The sequence below is a fragment of the Haliotis cracherodii genome, unplaced genomic scaffold (genome assembly GCF_022045235.1).
Source record: "Haliotis cracherodii isolate W230 unplaced genomic scaffold, xgHalCrac1.p SCAF_6, whole genome shotgun sequence".
Lineage (NCBI taxonomy): Eukaryota > Metazoa > Mollusca > Gastropoda > Lepetellida > Haliotidae > Haliotis > Haliotis cracherodii.
In genome coordinates this window covers 63366978-63373256 of record NW_027266319.1, presented here as the reverse complement: position 1 = coordinate 63373256, position 6279 = coordinate 63366978, and positions in this window count along the sequence as shown.

The following is a 6279-nucleotide window of genomic DNA, read 5'->3' as shown; positions in this document are numbered from 1 at the left end:
ACTTCAGAAAATTATGCCTGGCGAGAATGTATCCCGGATAAATATACCAGAACAGTTTTCGTATATTTTTCTTAGTAATTCAATATTGCGAATCCGACTGGCTAAAAAACCCTGAGTGAACCGTCAAGACTGGCTGTGGTATAGAATTGTGGGGGAGGGGAAGGAACGCGCTGGGGGGGATAATTGAGGGGTGCACCAGAGAGGGGATATTTCCCCCGCTGTTCCCGTGGGCTCCCCTAGACGTTATTATTGTTTATAAACAGAGGCAAAATAATATTTTGGTAGAACTAACTGCCGTCCGCAGTATATATCAGCCTATTACTCAATATCGTTTCGATAAGAATAAATGACTTGTTTATATAAAGCCCCAATTTTCGGTTGAGATATGGTAGACACGGAGCACACATATATGGATTTATTCTCCGTAGTTTCCGTCTCCAACCTTAACCGTATTAGATTGTTTAAATGACTGGAGACACGCAGTGAACAATACAACGCCACTGGTACCCGAGGTTGCAAGCGATTGGTCAACTGAGCTGAAATGTCAATTAATATATGTTATTCACCTTAATTTCTTTTACAACTACGAAATCAAGTATGTATTATATTTACTTGCTTCTTATCATTATCAACTGTCACCCGAGAACGTTGCGGGTTTTTTAGCTTTGGAAATTAGGTTAATTAAACCTTTTGATTTCATTTTGATTTTATCAATAATATCTTTTATCAATAATATCTTACAGGTCTGGGAAGACACACGTTTCGCTTTTTATTTAAGGTAATAATATTGTTAAAGAATATCCCAATTTTTGGTAAAAGAGAACGATTTTAAAAACGGTTTTCATCACAGGCATATAACTTAAATATATGTACTCTTGAGTTTGTTATATATGTCTTTCGTTTTATGACATGTTCATCTTAACCAAACACAACGATATAAATGTCAATAAATCCCAAGGCATTCTCTGCCTAAATTCATCTATGCCCTCAGATATATTGCCTGGAACCATTATTGGTGATGTGGATGCAAGTTTCTAAAGAAAACAATCGTCAACGATAAGGACGCGTCACAATATGAAAACAGAACTTGTTCGGCCGCATGTGATGCCTTGGGCTCCAAGTCTGATAAGACACGGTATTATTCTCCGATGTCATCACAAACCTATACGAAGCTCAAATTGTCTCAATAGTACAATAAAAAAACGTTTTATGGCATGTATTGATATATACAATTGTCCATAGATGTACATTTCAGTGTAAAGTTTTCGTCACAGGTGGTATATGATCTTATCATGACTTCACAGAGAGGAAAATATCTGTACTATTCTCAGTAGTAAGACCTTAAACTTCGAAAAGTGTCATTTTATAGATATTATGTAGAGATGTAGATATATCATATGTGACGAAAAGGTTAGAATATTTGACAATTTATTTTACACCTTTAAGTAGGAAATATTAAGATAGGTGATGCTTATGGGACTCGTGTGGATGAAAGATATATATTAAGATATATCTTTAAATACCATATACACCCAGTTAGTATACCTCACATTTATAATCATATATGATGCTATAATATATCCTAAGCTAAGCAATATTGTAAAATATTTCCGAAAGTATCATTTCTAAAAAAAGACTTTTTCGTTAAATAGAGTGTAATATTCGAAGTTAACAAAGAACATTATCATCTTAATAATGTTTCTCTGCGGAACAAAGGAAACGAAAAGGACATGTCCCCGTATCAATAGTCTAATTGTCTTTTGAATAGATTCTCAATTTATAAGCTATCACCTCGAATTTGGACCTTGTGTGAAATATTGAAAAGTTGATTGCAAATCTGTTTTATGATATTTCATTTCTTAGTCGTTTCGTATCTTTAAAACCATTCGTATCTGCAATTCAAACGGCCTTGACTCTCTATCGTAAAGCCATTTTTATATATTATTCATAAATATTCATCCGAGTAGCCTTTCTCACTTTTATCTTACCACAGTGTGTGTTTTACATCACGTTCATGAATAGTCATTGACCTTTCAGTAAAGGCTGCCCTCTAAACATTAAAATACATATGTATATACGGTAAGATATTTATTAGTAAATGATCATTTATTTGTCTTTTTCTCTATAGTAATATTTTGAGCACAAACGGATACCTTAGTGATAGTTTTGATTTGGTCTTTAAAAACATAATCTTCATTTCAAATGATGAAAGTGAGAGATTAAAAAACTCATAGCCCAATGTCTTTTTGATACAGTCAGTCACTAATCAATTGTTGATAGTGGAAAGTATATTGTGATAAAAAAGCCATATAGTAACGGAGGCACTAAGTGATTGTGAACTGCCTTAAAAGCTTGATATGAAAATTCATATCTATCAAACTATAAAGTGATTGCCGTCCTAACGAAATGCGTATGTTAGTTCTAATATAGATAGAACGAAGATCGAACTAAAACACATTTAGGATGTCAAATTATACATTACGTAGACATTTGATCATCTTCTTTTGTTCGATGACACATAAAAAGTGTTTTATTCAAGAAAAGAAACGTTTTTTAAAATTATTTTTATCGTCCAAAAAACGTCCAACTCATCACAAAAAGCTAGGCAAATATCAAAGTAGAAAACACGACGACGAAAGGACAACACTTCATTACAATACGAATTGTTTGCTTTGAATAAACATCTTCAACGTTAATTACATTTAAGTTGAATCATGAACACTCGCATATAAACAAACACGATTACACAAGAAGACAATCGGAGCTTTCAAGTCTCCGATTGATTGTAATACCCGATTAAACTAAGCAATGATAAGCTTTATTATTTTCTTTTTGCGGTACGGATTAAGTGTTTTATTTGAAGATAAGTTCATTTCCATCCGTTGATTATAATCCTAGATCTTAGTCTTTGTTTTCCAAAGTCTTCTCTCATTTTCACACCTCCTCATTTGATGGGCGTAATTCCCCAATGCAGCCAAGGTTAGCTAATCCCCCCAAGCTTGTGTAAGTATATTGGTAATAAAACATCTCCGATTTCTTCTCCCAAGAGATTGTAGCGGGTATGTTTACACAGCAAAAGAGCACCCGGCCGCGAAAGCTCTTTCGGAAGGTGTGAGTACACCACCCTCTTCACTTGATGTCTATTTCACCGTTAATTAGCCTTGTTAATTGCTGCAACATCAAAGAGCACCGCCGATCATCATTATCTAGTCAATTGCAATCATCGCCTCTAGACAAACGAAAGCACTTTATTCGACGGTTAATCACGGTTATGTTTTAATGCGGCAATTAAATCCCAGCTGATGAAGAACTGAAATAGATACTTGTTATTATTCGGTGATTTGAATGAATTGAGGAATAATCAGTAGCGATGTGATGGAGCTCTGATGAGGACTAGGTGACGTCAGAGAGGATGCGCTGACCTGGTTGATAAACACGGTGTCCTGAAATATATGAGTTGTTTGAATACTCTTTTATCAATATTTATGTTTTATATCACCCCTCGCTTCGTGAATAAACACATATTGTTTGGGTTTTTTTTACGCCGCAGTAATCAATATTCAAGCATGGCGGTTAATTTTATTTAAAAATTATACATATTCAGGTCAATATCAGCGACACATTGTAGTCAGTACACCGTTTCCCCCAAATGTTATATAAAACTGTGTAATTTTAATGGATATATTTTAAATTTCAAAGTGGCATCTATTAGTTAAGTATGTGTAAAACCCGTTGGATTGTGTTGCATTTACGACAGTTAGTCCGAAAATATTTCGTTTCGGTGTTCACAGCAATGATGAAATAAAACAAGCGAAACATACGATATTTGCAATCTTTGCTAATCAGCTAATGCATCGAAAAACTAAGAACATCAAATTGTATTTAAGACTATTTATTCACCATTTTTTAAATCAAATAGAATTTCTATTTATTATACACTGAAGTGAATAAAGCGGTATTTATATATTTACAGTAATGAAATCAAACTGCATTCGTGAAGCATTTCCTATGCTTGTATGAGTAAAAGTTTGAAATTCCGAGATTGCACTGCAGCAATCGAACACTGACAACAGCTGTGTGGCTACGGTATTGTGTACATGCCTATGCATATTATAAAATACGACACATTGCCTGTGAAGTGTGAAATCAGCTTGTACAACCCCCATGTCAATGTATTATTTCTCATAAATCAGGGGGGTGGGGGTGGGGGGGAGGGGGTGGTGTAGTTCCCATTGTATGGTTCGAGGCAGTGGAAATGCTAGTAACGAATCGTTGATGTGCGATATGCTGTTACTATCTCGCAGACAATGTAGTACTTGGCCTTGTTCGTGAAGCGACTGTTCCATGACGCCATTAATATAGGTATCTTAAGTGTTTATAGCTTAATGCAGAGGAGGCAGTGTTTTACCAAGCTGAGAATATGAAGTCCCATATAACAGACATAACATTGCTATGCCTATAAGTACAATATAAACACAAAATAGACACAGTACAGACACAATCTGAAGGCAATATAGACACAATATAGACACAACATAGAGGTAATATAGACATAATATCAACGCAACATAGACACAATATAGACACAGTATAGAGGTAATATAGACATAATATAAACACAACATAGAGCCAATATAGACATAGTATAGAGGTAATATAGACATAGTATAGACACAACATAGAGGTAATATAGACATAATATCAACACAACATAGAGCCAATATAGACATAGTATAGAGGTAATATAGACATAATATAAACACAACACAGAGCCAATATAGACATAGTATAGAGGTAATATAGACATAGAATAGACACAACATAGAGGTAATATAGACATAATATCAACACAACATAGAGCCAATATAGACATAGTATAGAGGTAATATAGACATAATATAAACACAACATAGAGCCAATATAGACATAGTATAGAGGTAATATAGACATAATATAAACACAACATAGAGCCAATATAGACATAGTATAGAGGTAATATAGACATAGAATAGACACAACATAGAGGTAATATAGACATAATATAAACACAACATAGAGCCGATATAGACACAATATAGACATAACATATAGATACTATAGACGTAATATAAACACAACACAGAGCCAATATAGAGCCAATAAAGAGGAAATATAGATAATAGAGACTCAATAAAGAAGCAATGTAGACTCAGTATAGACACAGTATAGACTCAATATAAACTTGATACAGACACACTACAGATGCAATATAGACACGATATGGGCTCAATATATAGCAACCATATACATTCAAAATAGACGCAAAATTGATGATAGATACAATATAGACACGATATAGATACAATATAGAAACAATGTAAGCTCAATATAGACTCAATATGGAAAATATATAGGCCTCTCATACATATAATGTAGACTCAATACAGGTACAATATACATACACTATAGACACAATATACACACCATATAGATACAATATAGACTTAATATAGAAACACTATGGACAAAGCATAGCTTTGATATAGACACGACATAGCCCCAATATAGACACGATATAGGCGTGAAATAGGGACGATGTTGATATACTATAGCTTTCACTTACATAATATTCAACGGTAGGTATAATATACACACAATATGTACACAACACAGTATCATGTAAACTTGACATTCACAATGTAAAATAATACGGTGGAATGTGTAGAGAGGAGAGGCATTCACATCGTTTGAATTTGCGTAAAAGTTTCATTTGTATATAGTTGTTAATGAAATAATCTTTAATCACGTTGTATAGCATAAAGAATTAACAATGGTAACATACTTTAGCTATATTACGTATATATATTAGTGATATATATTTTATTCGTATATACAAACACTATATATCAACAGAATATAGGCATTTTGGGGAGACAGCGCAGATATAAGTTTTTAAAATAACACAATATCGACACCATATAGACACCTCGTAGTACCTAAATGTAGTGGGTTTAATGTTTGTTTGTTTGCTTGTTTGCTATTTAACGGCGCACTCAGCAATATTCCAGCTATATGTACAATGTTGTACACATATAAAACGTAGGTAATAGAGCAGTTTAGACAAAATAAATAAGTAATGTTCACTATGAATAGTGTGTACCAAGTGTGCATCTTGGCCTCTCGCAAGCGTTTATATACACAGGGACTAAATCACCCGTTGCACGAATACCTCGTGTTATCGGTGTAATATTGTAACAGTACGTCGGAGTATCTCCTTCAATAGCTGTGAAAATTGGACAC